We start from the raw sequence: 17,811 nt of genomic DNA on the forward strand, positions 1-17,811 counted from the left end.
TCCATGTTCCCTAATCAGAATGGTTTACAAGATTGATGAAATAAGAGAGGGAGAGAGAGAGTTGTTATCTTAATCTCATTTTCCTTTCCCTCCCTCTATTTGTGTTCTGTTTTCATAGTACAGGAATGCAGAATGCCTCTGCTTTTACGGGTATGCTTTTTCAACATTTTTCACCACCTTTAGTGCATGCATGTATGTTGGAGGAAGTGTTGGTGATGTTATGTCATTTTACTTGATTGCGAATGTATATTCTTCTTCTTCCGTGAATATACATGTTTCGTATTTTACAATGTAGGTTTTTTTTTCCTGGTTTGTTATGTTTCCTAAAAGTTGTGTCCCTCCACCTACTATTCATTAGTTTTAGGTCAAATACTTAACATGGTATCAGAATCTAGGTTTTATCAGTTGTTCTTCCCACCAAAGCACATGTGAGGCCGACGACCCTTGTGTAACATTTCCTAGATGAGTTCTTTGTTTTCTACATCAACCGTAGTTTTCATTTTTTTCCCTCATATTTTACTTTTTTTTATATTTAAACTTGGAATTCATAGGTGTCTTTCTTTCTATTGTATTCAAGAAAGTTTCCGTTCTTGCTAAAATTACTTATCTATGGTGACTCAGGTAATCTGCGCAGACCTGCTGAGATTATGGACAAGTCCATGTTGCAACACGGACGAAACCTGTGGAGGCTCTTTGGGCTTTAGCTTATGGAGGTCCCATGTCCTTACTTCCTCTGGTAGTCAGCAATGTGCGTCAAGATAGCTTGGAACCAGAACAGGTAGTCTTCCATTGTCTTGGCTACATCGGCCCTAGCTGCTCCAATATTTAGAATTATTTCTATTGCTCCGTCACCCTGGGAACAGTGAAGAGCTACGTCGTGCAAGGGGACTTGAGATTCTTTCAAGAATCTTAAACTATCTTTTACAAACTTTGTCTTCTCTTGGGGACGGAATGCATAATGGAGTCAGCAATGAGCAGCTTGTTGCAGCTGTTGTTTCTCTATGTCAATCTCAGAATGATTATGCACTTAAAGCAGCTTTTCAGTACACTGCTTTTGGATCTTAAAATTGGAGATTGTGCAGTTATGGGCTCCAAAAGAAACTCCTATCATCACTTGCAGATATGGTCTTCACAGAGTCATCAGTGATGCGAGATGCCAATGCTATGCAGATGCTTGATGGCTGCAGAAGGTGCATTGGATAATTCCTGAAAAGGACTCGTTGGATACTTTTTCCTTAATGATGCTACACAAAGAGTTGGGGAAGTCAATGCTCTAATTGATGAGCTCTTAGTTGTCATTGAACTTCTAATAGGAGCAGCACCACCTTCATGGCTGAAGAGGTTGTCCGTTGTTACTTGGATTCATGGTTGATTGCCCACAACCTAATCAGGTGAGTCATTTTGATTCTTATTTCCTTTCACTGCCTTCAAAGATGAGTAGTTCACTTTTTTTTAGATAAAATTTGAACTGATGTGGTTTAAGAATGTCTACCACATTGAAGCATGCATATCTTTGTGATGGTTTTTTTTATCTTTTTAATTAAATAAACTTTGGAAAAACCTTATTTCTCAAAAAAATAAACTTTCTGATGAGGATGTGTTGAAATTGTTTTTGCTTGTTATATGGACCTTATCTTGAGTCTCTTTCTTTTGCTGGATCAGCATATGATTAGGTGCAAGTGGACCATGCTGCTATAGCATGCCTCATATTCTGGCTGTTATTGGAGGACATCTCTCTTATTGTTTTACTAGAAATGACCCCTTCTACTTCTTTCAGATTGCCAGGGTGCTTCATTTAATCTACAGGTACTGGTACAACCAAATACGACCAGAGCTCAAACATTTGCAAGTTCTCCTGGGTTGGTGGGATAGAAACACTTCTTGTCCTCCTGCAACGGGAAGCTAAGCTGGCGATCGCTCATTTCTGAAACTACACTAAGGCTGATGAAAGCTTGTCTGTTCAAAGATCTGAAACAGAAGGTCAGGATGAAACGTCTACAAAGGAGAGGGATAAAATTTCACTGAAAAATTTTGAATCTCACACCTTGATGGTGGTAGTAGCCTTGTAGCATTTTCTCGTAGTTGACAATGGAAAGGATGTCATCTGTTCAGAAATTTTTATGAAGAATTTGGGTGGAATAAGTATTTCAATTAGTGCGACAATGCAACAATGTTTACAATTTTGACAAAAATGATGGAATTGTTGTTGGGTCATTGGGCTTTATCTGCTTTAGTATCACATGGGCATCTGAAATTTGGTTCACGTGTGTCCTCAGAGACAAGCAGCCTTTTTGGTGGTGCTCTAAATGATTCAGGTGGCAGTATGTTTGATGATAAAGTTTCTCTTCTGTTTTTCGCTTTCAGAAGGCTTTTCAGGCTGCTCCTAACAGTTATGACAAGCATTCTTACACTGCTTTATTGGGGCCTCAGTACGATAATAATCTTTGCTTAATACTATCTTGACTTTGGTGATCAATGATATTCTGCTTATATTTGCTTACAGTTTTCCATTGAAAAGCTATTGGTCTACCATAGTATCGATTTCTAATTTTTTAATCCTTCAAGTAATCAATATGTGTATTTGTTCAGCTTTCTGATGTAAAATATCATATATGCTTTGAGATATGCTAGCTTCTTATGGTATCTTTATATTGCATATAGTATCGGACACTGAAGTCATTTTGTTTTAAAATTTTTCTCAGAATGCTTATTCGACGGAGGATAGGTTGAACTTTTGATGCTGGCACCGTTTTGAACATTTACAAAATACTATCTTGACTTTGGTGATCAATGATATTCTGCTTATATTTGCTTACAGTTTTTCCATTGAAAAGCTTATTGGTCTACCATAGTATCGATTTTCTAATTTTTTTAATCCTTCAAGTATAATCAATATGTGTATTTGTTCAGCTTTCTGATGTAAAAATATCATATATGCTTTTGAGATATGCTAGCTTCTTATGGTATCTTTTATTTGCATATAGTATCGGACACTGAAGTCATTTTGTTTTTAAAATTTTTCTCAGATCAATGCTTATTCGACGGAGGATAGGTTGAACTTTTATGATGCTGGCCACCGTTTTGAACATTTACAACTTTTGGCGGTGTTGTTGCGTTCGCTGCCATATGCATCCAGAGCTTTCCAAAGCCGGGCAGTACAGGTATGCCTGTCTGAATTTACCGGTTGCAGATTTCAGTTTAGAGTTTAAGGTTAGTAATAGAAAATTAACTTTAAATTATTATATACTTAGCAGAACAAAACATAATTTTCAACGGTTGTTGATTTCTCTTTGTGCCTAGCTTTTCTCATCCTGAATTCAACTTAGTTTTCCTTAATACAACTTTTTCTGATTTTGTTTTATAGTTTCTGAGCTATTTATTTCTGTTCAGGATCTTCTATTTTTGGCTTGCAGTCATCCAGAAAATAGAATTAGTCTAACAAAAATGGAGGAATGGCCTGAGTGGACACTAGAGGTTCTTATCTATAACTATGAGGTAACTCTTTCCGACTTCAACTTTTCACTAAGTCCGTGCTTCTTTCCCTTGTCTTTGATGTTCCATTGCAGATAAATCTGTTAGATAGTGTGTTTAGTGTTAAAGCATATACTCTAAAACCAAGTGACTAAAGGTGGAGGGGCCCACTTTAATATAAGACCACAGGAAACCCAATACTTAATAGATGTGGATTACATCCCTTAAGACTCCCTGGACAACATCACCTGGGGTCATCAACCTCACTAGGGGTTATTAAAGGGGGTTTTAACGAGGCTTAATTTCTTATAAAAAAATGAATATAAGGGACCCAACTTTAATATAAGACCACAAGAAACCCTATACTTAATAGATATCATGGATAACATCACTTAGCATTTAGGCTTAACATTATCGAGGTTTCTAACTAGTGTTGACCTTGATGGGTAAATGTGAATATACTATACTCCTTGTATCAAGTATTGCACCTTGTTACTTCATTTTGCAGATGGATGAAAGAAAACAGTCAAATTCAGTAAACTTTGGTGACATAGAGGACCTCATACACAATTTCTGATTATTACTTTGGAGCATTCTATGCGGCATAAGGATGGATGGAAGGTTTTCTTTATCCATTTTTCCACTCTACCGTATCTTACATTATACATTTCTCCTCCTTAATTTAAGCATTTCAGTTCCATTTATTTTCTGGTTGTTGATTCTAATTTACAGGATATTGAAGCTACAATTCATTGTGCAGAATGGCTCTCTATTGTGGGTGGATCAAACACTCGTGATCAGAGAATTAGGTATTACCACTACTGAGTCCTGTTCCATGTTTTATTGCTGTAATTGTCTCCAAAAATACCCTGTTGTCATTTGTGCTTGGCTAAACATAATTTCCTTTTCCCTGGAGTGCTATGCAGAATGTGCACATCTTCTCAAATACCCTACAGTTGTTGGTGTTCGAACTTGGGTCACAAATTTTAATATTTAAAAATGATTTAAAAAATAATTTTACGCGGATTTGAAACCGGGTCAATACATTAAGTTAAAAATCCCATGTTTTCAACTTTTTCAATTTTACAGAACATTTTTAGTGAAAATATTGAAAAAAACCTTTCATTGTTTCTAATGTTCACATGTTTTCATTTTCTAAACAACGTTTTCAAAAATTTAATCAAACATGTTTTCTTTAGTGTTTTCCATTTTATAAGAAAATAAAAACGAAAATGGCCTTTGTTTCCTCAAACCAAACGGAACCTTAATTTTCTTCCTTTTCTGATTATTGCTTAAAAATCTGATACATCATGTACTGCACAACACACTTGGTGTATTCAATAAATTTGCTAGGCTATTAGATAGCCACAAGGCTAAAGTGATTTATTTAATATTGGCTCTGATTGTTATGCAGAATGTGCTTAATGGAGCCCTCTTAAATATGTTTTTTTATAGAAAGATGGCCTCGTTAAAAATTCCCATCATAACCGCCGATCTACAAAGATAGATCAGCAGACATTAGATGGAAGAAAAGAGTGCCAATAATTTTATTGCTAAAAAAACAGATACAACATCATTACATAGACCAATTACAATCATACTCCAACCACAAACAACAAAACCCAATACAAACTACCAACCAAAACCTACATATTACCCCTCGTCAATCCTATCCAATACCCAACTTGGCAAATCTGCCTTATGATTGACACCTATGTAAATACGCCTAATGACCACTCCCCTCTTTAACACTAATTTAGCAATATCATTCACCACATCTTTAAACAAAGGAGTACAAGAAGCTAGATTTGTAATCCATTCAAGAGCCACTCGACAATAAGATTCTAAAATTAGCCTTCCCCTAGAAGCCCACTCCAAGTCCAAAATAGCTACAGACCCTCTTGATCGCCATCAATTCAGCCAAAATGGAGGGCCCAAGTCAACTTTCTCTGAAAACGAATCCATCATGATACCCTTCATCCCGAAGCAATCCACCTATACCGCCCTTTGCCAAGAACTATCCATAGCCCCATCCATATTACCTTAAGAAAGCATGAGGAGGAGGACACCATCCTTCATGAACCGAATTAAGCTTCCTTGACCCTTGAAAGGAATCCGCTAACGTAAGATCTCCCACTAGACTATCAAAAGGAATCGAATGATTTTGAAACTTTGCCGAAAACTAAGTTGCCACTCTGTATCTCACCAAAAAAGAGTTGAACACGATCAAGTTTCCCTTTATTGAAAACCATTTCATTTCTTTGCTTCCAAACCGACAACAAAATTGAAACGAGACCAACCCATACCAAGCCGAGAGTAACGCAATCGGGCTCTCTGGAACCGCGAAAGAGGTTCCACATACTCAAGAACCCCGTCCAAATACCCCAAGAAACAGTGCAGGAAACACAAGTGAGTAACAGATTCTGAAAAACCTCCGCACAAAGGACACATATGATCCTCGATCCCCTTAACCCACGCTTAACTAACTCGACTTTAACAACCACCTTTATAAGCCACCTGCCACACGAAGGACTCCACTCGAGGAGGTGCCACCCTAGCCACACAGATTATGACCAGAAAGAGTTAACTTCAGACCTATCAAACGTAAGCCTGCACGATTTCACCGAGAAACAACCATCGCCCTGTCCAATCCAAACATAACTATCATCAGTTTGCTCGAAGGTTGAAAATTGCCTAACACGAATTCAAGTGAATCAAACTGCTTCATCTCCCAATCTGCCAAATTCCTCCTCATCTGAATATCCCAACACCAACTCGACAAGCCTTAACCTAAAATCAGCAATTCTCCCTTCATTGTTGGTCGAGAGGATAAACAATATTGTAAATCGATCTTTCAAGGCACACCATCTAACCACGTATCATGCCAAACGAAAAAAGATTCCCCATTATCAACCCTGACATGAGTATTATCCTTAAAACAAGCACAAAAATCATCAAAAGCGAAGCAACTCTTCACTATCCCTTTCCATATCCAAGAAGCTCTCGTGGAAATCAATTTGTCAAGATTATTGACAAGGCATATGACCTTTTTCCACAGTGATTCTTTTTCTGAAACAAACTTTCACATCCACTTCCCCAAAAGTGCTCTATTCATCATATCCAAATTAGCTATTCCCAGGCCTCCCATATCCTTTGGTCTGCACACCGAATCCCACTTTACTCAATGGACAGCTTTCTGACAGACGACCCCCCAAAGGAATCACGCCATAATAGTATTTAGCTTCTTTAGAACGCAAGAAGGAAATGAATAAAGACATGAAGTAAATTGGTAGAAAGCTTAAAACAAATTAATCAAAACAACCCTTCTGCTAGCGATAATGTCTCCACCTTCCAACCTGCTAACTTCTTTTGGAACCTTTGAATAACAGGATCCCAAATACAAACTAAGTTCCTTTTGCCCCAAGTGGAATCCCTAAATAATCTGCCAGAAACATACCACCAAACAACCCAATGAACTGACCCACCCTATATTATCATTCTCCATATTAATACCAAAATCTTGCTCTTAGTCATATTCAATTGCAAACCAGCCATTAATTCAAAGACCGACAAAATCGACTAATATTCCTCAGTTCCCCAAAAGAGGCGTTGCAAAAAAATGATTAATTGTCAGCAAATGCAAGTGTGAAAGCATTAGAGAGCGCCCCTGATAATAATCTCAAACCCTCTGAACAGCCCCACGCTCACCGCTTTAGTTAACAAAAGATTCAACAACTCACCAATATTAATTAAAAGTAACGGTGATAAGAACACCCTGGCGAGACCCTTTCGAAATCTTAAACCTTTTGTGGGAGACCCATTAACCAGAACAGAAATGATGCTGATGAAAGAAATAGCTCAATCCACAACACCATTCCTTCCAAAGCCCATACGATTCATAATTTTATATCCCCTAATCCAACGAATTGTACGCTTTCTTGAATCCACCTTAAAAACGACACCTTCAACCCCTTCTTCTCCAAAATTCAATGACTTCATTCTCACTAAACATACATCCATGATTGCCTCCCTGGTATGAATGCAAATTGTGTTTGATCGATGAGCCCATCCATACAGACCGTAACCTTCTTGATAAAAACCTTTGATAGAATTTTGTACAGCCCCCAGATTGATAGGCCTATAATCTTCTAAACATTCTGGATTAATCTTCTTGAGAATAATGGTTAAAAAAGAATGATTCACTCCTTATCCCACGCCTGTCCCCTAAAGAAACAACAAAAAATTCATTATATCACTTTTCAAACTCTACCAAAAGTTATTTTATGATTAAAGGCTTCTTTAAAGAAATCCGCCACACATTTTTAAAAATACCCGGTTCTGACACTATCCTATCTTTCACCTCAATGACTTAATACAATTCACTCTCCCCCTATTTGTAGCAATCTGATGGAAAAATCGAGAGTTCATATCCCCTTCTAAGTCCACTTAACCCTCGATTTTTGAACCATATTAATTCATCTTTTTTATATATTTCCCACAATTCCCCTTCTTCTTCGCCAGTAATTGTAGTGACTGAAGGAGAACCTTGCTGCGCTGCTAATTCCATTTCATGGACTGATTTTTCCAGATTATTTATTCTGCCCGAAAGATCTCTGAAGCTATTCTTTGACCATTTTCTAATTTTCTAAAGTTTTTTGAATAAGTCTATAATTTTTTTTATAAGAAATTGGAGGTCTCATTTTTATTCACGGGTAGCCATAGGTAGCGGAAGGGGGGAAAGAGTACCTCATTTTTATTCGAAACTCATGGCAACAGTTCTGTTTATTTGGAAAGCTTATCTGTAATATATTTTTTTGGATGAATGAGTAAGCATTAGTTTATTTTTATTTCCTTGTGGTTGTTTCTGAAGGCGTGAAGAGTATTTGCCAATATTCAAGAGAAGGCTCTTGGGTGGGTTGCTGGACTTTGCCGCCAGAGAACTACAAGCTCAGGCAAGATTTGGTCATTAACAGTTATAGTTTGATGCAAATGAAGGCTTCTATTTTGTACGAATTAACATATTTTACTAGCATATGATATATCTATGTTGAGTTAGAGATAATCTTTAAGTAAATTCTATTGGAATTTTGTTGACCTTCTGTTATTTTACTGTTCTCACCACTAGCTGCTTTCTCTTATTTCTGCTGCTGGTGATGCTTTCTTTATGGTTAGCATTAGTCTCACCACTAGAGGAAAAATTGCAGTATTCCTGCACTAACCTATTCTTCTGTATCAGACTCATGTTGTTGCTGCAGCTGCTGCTGGGGGTAGCAGCAGAAGGTTTATCCCCTATGGAAGCCAAGGCACAAGCAGATAACGCTGCACAGCTTTCTGTGTTTTGGTTGAGAATGCAATTGTCATTTTTAATGCTTTGTTGAATCATTTACGGCTACAAGTAAACTTTCTTGTGCATCACGCAAGCTGAACAGTATAATGTCTCCGCTCTCTATATCTCCCCGATATACTTACTCAAAATCCACGCATCAATTGGTGGAGAATCATCAGAAGCTTCAGATGACTGCGCTTCTGGAAATTCTGGTGGACTCCTCTTGATGTACGTGCACTATTATCTTAAAGAAAATTGTCTATGCATGCATGGAATTTCATAGTTCAATGATTTATGTCTTTGTAGTTCATCTGTTAAACTGCTTCATCTTCTAATATTTCCTTATTAGCCAGAAGGTCTTCCTGGGTTCTAACCTATAGCATGGACATGCGACAAATCTTAGTCCTGATTGTAATTATTAACTTTTATGAACATTGCTCAATGATTTATGTCTTTATGTAGTTCTCATCTGTTAAACTGCTTCATCTTCTAATATTTCCTTATTAGCCAGAAGGTCTTCCTGGGTTTCTAACCTATAGCATGGACATGCGACAATCTTAGTCCTGATTGTAATTATTAACTTTTATGAACATTGCTTTGACTTTCTTTCCACTATACCTTGTTCTAATATTTGTTATTTCCCCTTCCATTTTCTGTTTCCAAACTAGGTTCTTGCTTCAATGGCTGATGCAAACGGACAGATTTCTGCAAAAGCGATGGAACGGCTCACTGCTGCTGCTGCAGCTGAGCCTTATGACTCTGTCTCTTCTGCTTTTGTGTCATATGGGAGTTGTGCTATGGATATAGCTGAGGGCTGGAAATACAGGAGCCGCTTATGGTATGGTGTTGGTTTTCCTTTGAAGACTGCTGAGTTTGGTGCTGGTGGCAGTGGATGGGAGTTGTGGAATGCTGCTTTACAAAAGGATGCAGAGGGAAACTGGGTTGAACTGCCTCTAGTGAAGAAGTCTATAAGAATGCTCCAAGCTTTATTGCTAGATGATTCTGGACTTGGTGGCGGTCTTGGTATAGGTGGTGGGTCCGGTACTGGGATGGGAGGAATGGCAGCACTTTACCAGTTAGTGGACAGTGACCAACCATTTTTATGTATGCTTCGCATGGTACTTCTTTCAATGGGAAGACGATAATGGAGAAGACAATATGGTCACGAGGAATGAGGGCATAGAAGATGGAATGCCGGAAGCCTTGTCTCCCCAAGGAGACCATGTATTGTCCTTAGTAAACAGCGATGGGATTGCGGCGAGAAAACCAGAGTCAGAGTTGTTGTGGAGGTAAATAAGTAGAAGCTTCTCCTAATGATCAACACACCACACATAAGTATTCTTATCTATCCGCTAAAGTGTCTGCTCTGTCTCCTTCCTGCAATAATGTGCTCACGTTCTATACTTTTCTTCATCCTAACATGCACAAGCATGTTGTAACAAATATGTTTGGTGCTTTCTGCACTGTGTAGCTTAAATGGTCTTGTTTTCACCTCATTTTCACTATTCATATACAAGGAGATTTTAGAGCTTATAATTTAATTATTTGCAGTGTGCTTTCTCCTATTATGAACATGCCAATTTCTGATTCGAAGAGACAAAGAGTTTTAGTAGCATCCTGTGTTCTCTATTCCGAGGTTAGTTCTACGTGAACTACTTAGTATGAAATAGAAACAAATTATTTATTTGATTAGTTTTTAAGGTTTAATTCCTCTTTATCAACTTTTAGTGGTACAGCAATATGTTGTCTTCTCTTTGCTTGGTTCTCTACTATTATCATATTCATTCTATTATGATATTGTAACAGAACATTCACTTTTGTTTCTTCCTTCTTACACTACTATGGTTATCTAGGTTGTTGATTGATATTCTGAATTAATTTAATTGTGACATATGCTGCAGGTATGGCATGCTGTTGGGAGAGACAGAAAGCCTCTTCGTAAACGGTATCTTGAAGTCATCATACCACCATTTATTGCTATTTTGAGGAGATGGCGACCACTTTTGGCAGGGATCCATGAACTTGCTACCGCTGATGGTTTGAATCCTCTTACTGTCGGTAATCCTATATTGACAGCTGATGCACCGCCAGTAGAGGTTACTACAGATCATTATTATTCAGATTCTTTCTTAAAATGATGTTTCGTGTAAGGTGTCAATATTGTCTTTCCTAGTGCCGACAATTCAATTTGTGGACAACTGGACATGCATTCTTACACTGTTTTGCATGAATATGTTCAAGGCGCCACAATTTCTTTTCTAATTTTTTTTAGAGTTGGTTGTTGTCCTCATTCTACATTGTTTTAATTCTTCCCATTTTTTCTTGTTGGTGCTTTGTTTGAGATTCTTCAATTGTCCTTTTTTTCTTTCCTTCAGACAGCTCTTGAAATGATCTCTCCAGATTGGGCTGCTGCTTTTGCATCTCCACCAGCTGCAATGGCATTGGCAATGATCGCTGCTGGTGCTAGTGGGGCAGAAACTCCAGATCCTCCAACATCCATGCCGCTTAAACGTGAATCCTCATTTCTTGAGCGTAAAAAACTAAGCTGCATACTTTTTCAAGCTTTCAGAAACCTCCTACGGTGCCTAACAAATTACAATCTTTTCCAAACGACAAGGCTGCTACACAAGCTGCTGCCTTGGCAGCCGCACGTGATCTTGAACGCAATGCAAAGGTTGGTCTGGGAGAGGTCTCAGTGCTGTTGCATTGGCTACTTCTGCACAGGAGGAATGCTAGTGATATGGAGCGTGTGAAAAGGAATGACTTTGAAGCCATGGGAGTTGCTTGGATGGAATGTTTGCAACCTGTTAATACAAAATCAGTCTATGGGAAAGATTTTAATGCTTTATCCTATAAATTTATTGCAGTCCTTGTTGCGAGTTTTGCTTTAGCAAGAAACATGCAGCGATCAGAGGTTGATTACTTCTAGCTATCATGATTGTCATTGCATTTTTAGGCTACAATAAAAGTTTGTAAATGAATTATCTACTTTATCTTTCCAGATTGACAGGCGTACACAAGTTGATCTAGTTGCACGACACCGACTATTCACTGGACTCGAGCATGGCGCAAGCTTATCTATTACCTGGTAGAGATGAAATGTCTCTTTGGACCATCAGGGGACAAATTTTCTAATCAAGCACGCGTAAGTTTAGACTTCTCTTTACTCCTTAAGAGAAAAAAGTATATGTTTCTAGATAACTGATTTTGTTTCTTCTCCCCTTGTCTGGCATTTTTCTTTCCTTTGTATGGAATGCATAGATTTTCTGGAAGCTAGGGTTTATGGAGACTTCTTCTAGAATGAGACCATACTTGAGAAGGAATTACTCAGGGAATGCTCATTTCGCTGCTGCTGCCAATTTTGAAGATCGAAGTAGTGATAAAAACAATATACAAGATATCATACGCTCATCTAATGTTCCTATTCTGGCAGCAGATACAATCTCAACTGATTTAGTGAATGAAAATTATGAACATCCAGAACTTGATAATGTAGACAACGGAGGATATGAAAATGACCGAGGTGGCAAAGATCAGCCAAGGATTTATGGAATATCTGGGAAACCCTTTCACAAAATAGTAGAATCTACTGATTCTACATTTTCCAGTGAACAAGACATGGTCCAAAGTTTATCAGCAGTTAATCCCGGATATTCTTCTAGTGAAGGTGAGAGAATTGTGTTTGAACTTCCTTCATCCATGGTTCAGCTGCTGAAGATTATAAAAGGAACCTTTCAAGTAAGTGATAAATTTGCTTTACAGTGGGCTTAATATTCTTTTATTGTGATGTTCTTAAACTTAGTGTTGGAATTCCTAAGATTAAGGACAAATTACTTACCTTAGTCCTAGGAGTTACCTTGTAAAATAGATCTATTCTTAGTCATTGATTCTTAGGGAAGTTACTGATTTTTAGGGATTGTTTCCTTATTGTTCTTAGTCATCTCTATGTAGACTGTAAACTAATTAGTAAGAAATAGCAATCTTCTTTCTAAGTTTGTTCATGGCATTAGAGCTTTAGGAATCATTTGATCCTGTTCCTTTCGTCTCTAATCTCTCCTCTTTTTTCCCTCCCATTTAATCCTTCTTGTCTCTTCGGTTTAATCCTTTTCCCATGGGATATATTGGTGAAACTCTATCTGAAACTGAGACCTCACAAATGACTCGGAATATTAATCAGGAACCACTCAAGGTGACCTTAATTCCTCCCTTATAATCACCAATCATCAACTAGATGGAAAAAACTTCTTGCAATGGTCTCAATCGGTCATTATGGTGATTCGTGGTCGTGACAAATTAGGGTAAATCAATGGAGAAATTCCACGACAGCCACAACAGACCCGTCTTATGCCACTTGGGAACTCAACAACTCGATTGTAATGGCGGGACTAATTAGTTCAATAGAAGTCCCATATAAGTTGACCTATCTCTTCTTCAAGACTGCAAAAGACATGTGGGATGCAATCAAAGAAAACTACTACTCGGATCTTAGAAACGCCTCCCAAGTATTTGAGATCAAGCTGAAGTTAAAGGATATCCGACAAGGAACACTCGAAGTAACTCACTACTACAACAATCTGAAAATTTTGTGGCAGGAGATGGATATATACTACGAGTTGGGGTGTAAACGAGTCGAGTCGAGCTCGAGTATTGCTGAGCTCGACTCGAAACTCTGAAATGGAGCTCGACTCGAAGACTCGCGAGCTTAAAATTTTCAAGCTCTCGAACTCGAAATCCTGAACTGAAGCTCGTGAGCAGCTCGAAAAAGCTCGAATGAAAAAAAATTCTTAAACTTAACTCGATTGAAGCCTCGAACATGAACCTTAAATACATGAAATCTTATTGTATTTTTAAAAAAAAAATCAATACATAATATAATATTATTAATAATTTATTTTTTAAAAATAAAATCGTATATATTATTTCGAGCTGCTCACGAGCTTTTCAAGTCGAATATCAAGTAGCTCGTTTCGGCTCGTTAAGAACTCGAGTCGAGTCCATTCGATCTGAGTATTTATCGAGCCTTGATTGAGTCGATCTCGAGTAGCTCGCGATCTGTCTCGTCTCATTTACACCCGTAACTACGAGGCAGACTGGGGTACGCATGGAACACACCAAATTTATGACTAACCTCAACAATGAACTCTCTATGAGTTCCTAGCAAGACTAAACCATGAGTTAAATGAGGTCCGTGGACGAATTCTGGGTAGAACCCCTCTACCAACCATCGATGAAGCATTTGCAGAAGTTAGAAAGAAAACGTCACCTTGATGAGACTCAAAGGAACATAAACCTGTGACAACTAGTGGTTATTGTCCTACAGAAAAATCTGCCCTCATCCACAAAAGCCCCTCAACCAAAAGCCCATGCTGGAAATGATTCTAGATCAACCAGGCCATGATGTAACCACTACAATCGTGTTGGTCATACTAGGAAAAAGTGTTTCAAACTCCATGGTTATCCTGGAAAAACCAGAAGGAGGACAAGACTGTACTGATGTCCTCTAACACTCCACTGTTGTAGATTATTCTCTCGATGTTCGTCTAACGAAAACCCAACTTGAGACTCTCCATAAGTTGCTTGTACTTCTATTGCTCATGGATCTTTAGCCACCCAAGGTATTGCCCTCAACATTGTCTTTGAATCTAACAACCATCCTTAGATACTCGATTCGGGTGCTTCCGATCACATGACTGGTTACTCCTCCTTGTTCACACCTATACGCCCTGTCATGATCAGTCGAATCTGCATAGCTGATGGCTCTTACTCACTAGTGGTTGGAGTGGGAAAGTACAACTAACAGAGAATTTTTCTCTTGATAAAATCCTACATATCCCAAACTTGTCCTGCAATTTACTTTCAATCAGTAAACAAGGATTACACGTTTTGTCAAAATCGGGGAGGATGACTGGTATTGCTAAAGTTGATGATGGACTTGTATTTGAAGAAATATCTTCCACTGTTATTTATATTCCTTGAAGTGTGAAGTTTGCCAATTATCCAGACATACCCATGTACCATACCCATTAAAATCTTATATTCAGTCCCAACTATTTTCATTAATCACAGTTACCTATGGGAAAGCTAGCCGAGTGAAGAATGTTACAGGGGCTAGGTGGTTTATAACTTTCATTGATGACCACAAAAGGGTTTGTTGGGTCTACATTCTCAAAGAAAAATCTGAAACACCCAAAATATTCTAAAATTTTCACTCAATGGTTCGAACACAATTTAACTCTGCCATACATACTCTCCGCATGGATAATAGGAGAGAATATTTTAACTTTGTTCTAAGTCCTTACCTTTTTGACCAAGGTATCATACACCAAAGCTCTTGTCCTGACACCTCTCAAGAAAACGGGATCTCCGAGAAAAAAACGATATCTCCTTGATGTGGCTCGAGCACTAATGTTCACCATGGGTGTCCCAAAATACTTGTGGGAGAGGTTGTCCTTATTGCCCGCATCTTATAGACCGACTACCATCAAAGGTCCTAAACTTCCAACACCTCTAAATACCCTTCAAAGGCATTTCCCCTATTCGTGTTCCCAACCTTCCAACAAAATATTCGGCTGCAAAGCTTTTTTCCATAATCATCAACACAATCAATCCAAACTTGACCCTCGAGCCCACACCTGCGTCTTCATTGGCTATTCCCCCACACAAAAAGGTGTAAGTGTTAGTCGCCAACCTTGCACCAAATGTTTATCTATCGGGATGTCACCTTTTTGAGAATGAACCATACTTTGCAGCATCTCATCTTCAAGGGGAGACTCTCAATGAAGATGGGACCCTTAATACCCTTCTCATTTTATCTCATGATCCAACCACTACTATCACAACCAAGCCTAATAAACAGGGTGCCATTGTATCCTAGATTTAGACACTGTTCCCCTGTGCAACAAGAAATTAGCACAATTAATCACACTATCGAAGAGTAACAACCAATTGATCCAGGAAGACAACAAGAACAAGCTCCAGAACTTCGGGTTTACTCTCGTCGGCGTCATTCTCCTGAAACTGATACAGCAGTGCCAATTCATCCCCACGGGACTGTTCTGAAATAGAAGTCTCACCTCCATCACTATCCATCTATCTTCCAATTGCAGTTCGAAAGGGTACACGGAGCTGCACACAACACCCTATTTCTCGATTTGTGTCCTATGGAAATTATCTAAGTCTTACAAAGCTTTTGTGTCTAATGTTGATTCTGTAGAAACTCCAAAGAAAATATAGAAGAGGCTCTTAAATCAACTAAGTGGAGGCAAGCTGTGATGGAAGTAATGAAGGCTCTCAAAGCAATAAAACTTGGGAAGTCTCGGATCTACCTAGTGGAAGAAGGAAATAGGATGCAAATGGATCTTTGCTACAAAATTTAACTCGATGCAGTATTAACTGACACAAGGCTCGGCTTGTGGCTAAAGGCTTTACTCAAACCTATGACCTTGACTATGACGAGACGTTTGCACGGTTACCAAGCTAAACACCATTCGAGCTCTTCTATCCTAGTTGTCAACTTGGATTGACCCTTGACTCAATTGGATGTAAAAAAATGCATTCCTCAATGGAGAAATAAATGAGGAAGTGTACATGGATTTCCCACCTGGGTTTGAAGAAAGCAAGGGTCAAGTGTGTAAGTTGAAGAAATCCTTATATGGGTTGAAGCAATCTCAAGGGCATGGTTCAGCCGATTTGCTAAAGCTATGATTAGTAGGAGTTACATTCAAGGGCAGGCCGACCACACCATGTTTTACAAACACTCAGAAAGTGGAAAATGCTGCATCCTCATTATTTATGTGGACGATATAGTATTAACAGGAGTGATTCAAGCAAAATTGAGAGGCTAAAAGAGTTTCTTAGTACCGAATTTGAGCTTAAAGACTTGGGGAATCATAAATACTTCCTTGGAATGGAGCTATCAAGGTCTAAAGTAGGTATTTCCATCTCCCAAAGAAAGTATGTTCTTGATCTACTATCATAAGTCGGTATGTTGGGCTGCAAACCAGCCGAAACTCCTATGGAATTAATCTTAAAATGGGAACTGATAAGGATGGAGAAGAAATCGACAGGGGGAGATATCAATGCCTAGTACCTATCTCACACCCGTCCAAATATATTCTTCGGTGTGAGTGTTATCAGCCAGTACATGCATGCCCTAAGGGAGAAGCACCTGGAAGTTGCGTATAGGTTATTAGGGTATCTAAAAGGACTTCTGGTAAAGGCCTACATCTCAAGAAAAATTGCCAACCGGAGTGTGGAAGTATACACTGACGCAGACTAGGCAGGGTCTGTTAACGATAGACGTTCTACAAGTGGTTATGTAGTTATGTTTGGAGTAACCTCGTGACATGGAGAATCAAAAAACAGTTTGTTGTAGCACGCAACAGTGCAGAGGTAGAGTATCGAGCACTATCCTATAGTATATGCGAAGGAATCTGGATACAACTACTAATGGGAGAACTAAAAGTGCCCTACACTAGACCTATAAAGATGCATTGTGACAGCCAGACAACTGTCAGCATTGCACGTAACCAAACATGGAAATAGATCGCCACTTTATCAAAGAAAAAATTAACTCAGGAGAAGTGTGCGTCACCTACCTACCTACTAGGCAACAAGTTGCAGACTTGTTAACCAAAAGCTTGAGCAGAAACATGTTTGAAGAACTTATTGGCAAGCTGGATTTGATAATATCTACACTCTAGCTTGAGGGGGAGTGTTGAAATTCCTAAGATTAAGGACAAATTACTTACCTTAGTCCTAGGAGTTATCTTGTAAAATAGATCTAATCTTAGTCACTATTCTTAGGAAGTTACTGATTTTAGGGATTTTTCCTTATTTGTTCTTAGTCATCTCTATATCGGTTCTAAACTATTAGTAAGAAAAAACAATCTTCTTTCTAAGTTTGTTCACTTAGTGCCATCAAATTTCAAACCTAGATGATTGCTAAAACTACAATAACTTTCTGACGCACATATTCTCATAAGCTTCTGATAGGATTTTCTTTATTTAAGGTG

The 17,811-nt window shown here is 38.4% G+C and overlaps 1 pseudogene; it reads left to right on the plus strand.

The window, feature by feature from the left end:
- The window catches only part of LOC120172540, a 28,564-nt pseudogene that overhangs the window by 2,804 nt on the left and 7,949 nt on the right, over positions 1 to 17,811 (plus strand).

This window comes from Hibiscus syriacus, unplaced genomic scaffold (assembly GCF_006381635.1).
Source record: "Hibiscus syriacus cultivar Baekdansim isolate YM2019G1 unplaced genomic scaffold, ASM638163v2 tig00111851_pilon, whole genome shotgun sequence".
Taxonomy (NCBI): Eukaryota; Viridiplantae; Streptophyta; class Magnoliopsida; order Malvales; family Malvaceae; genus Hibiscus; species Hibiscus syriacus.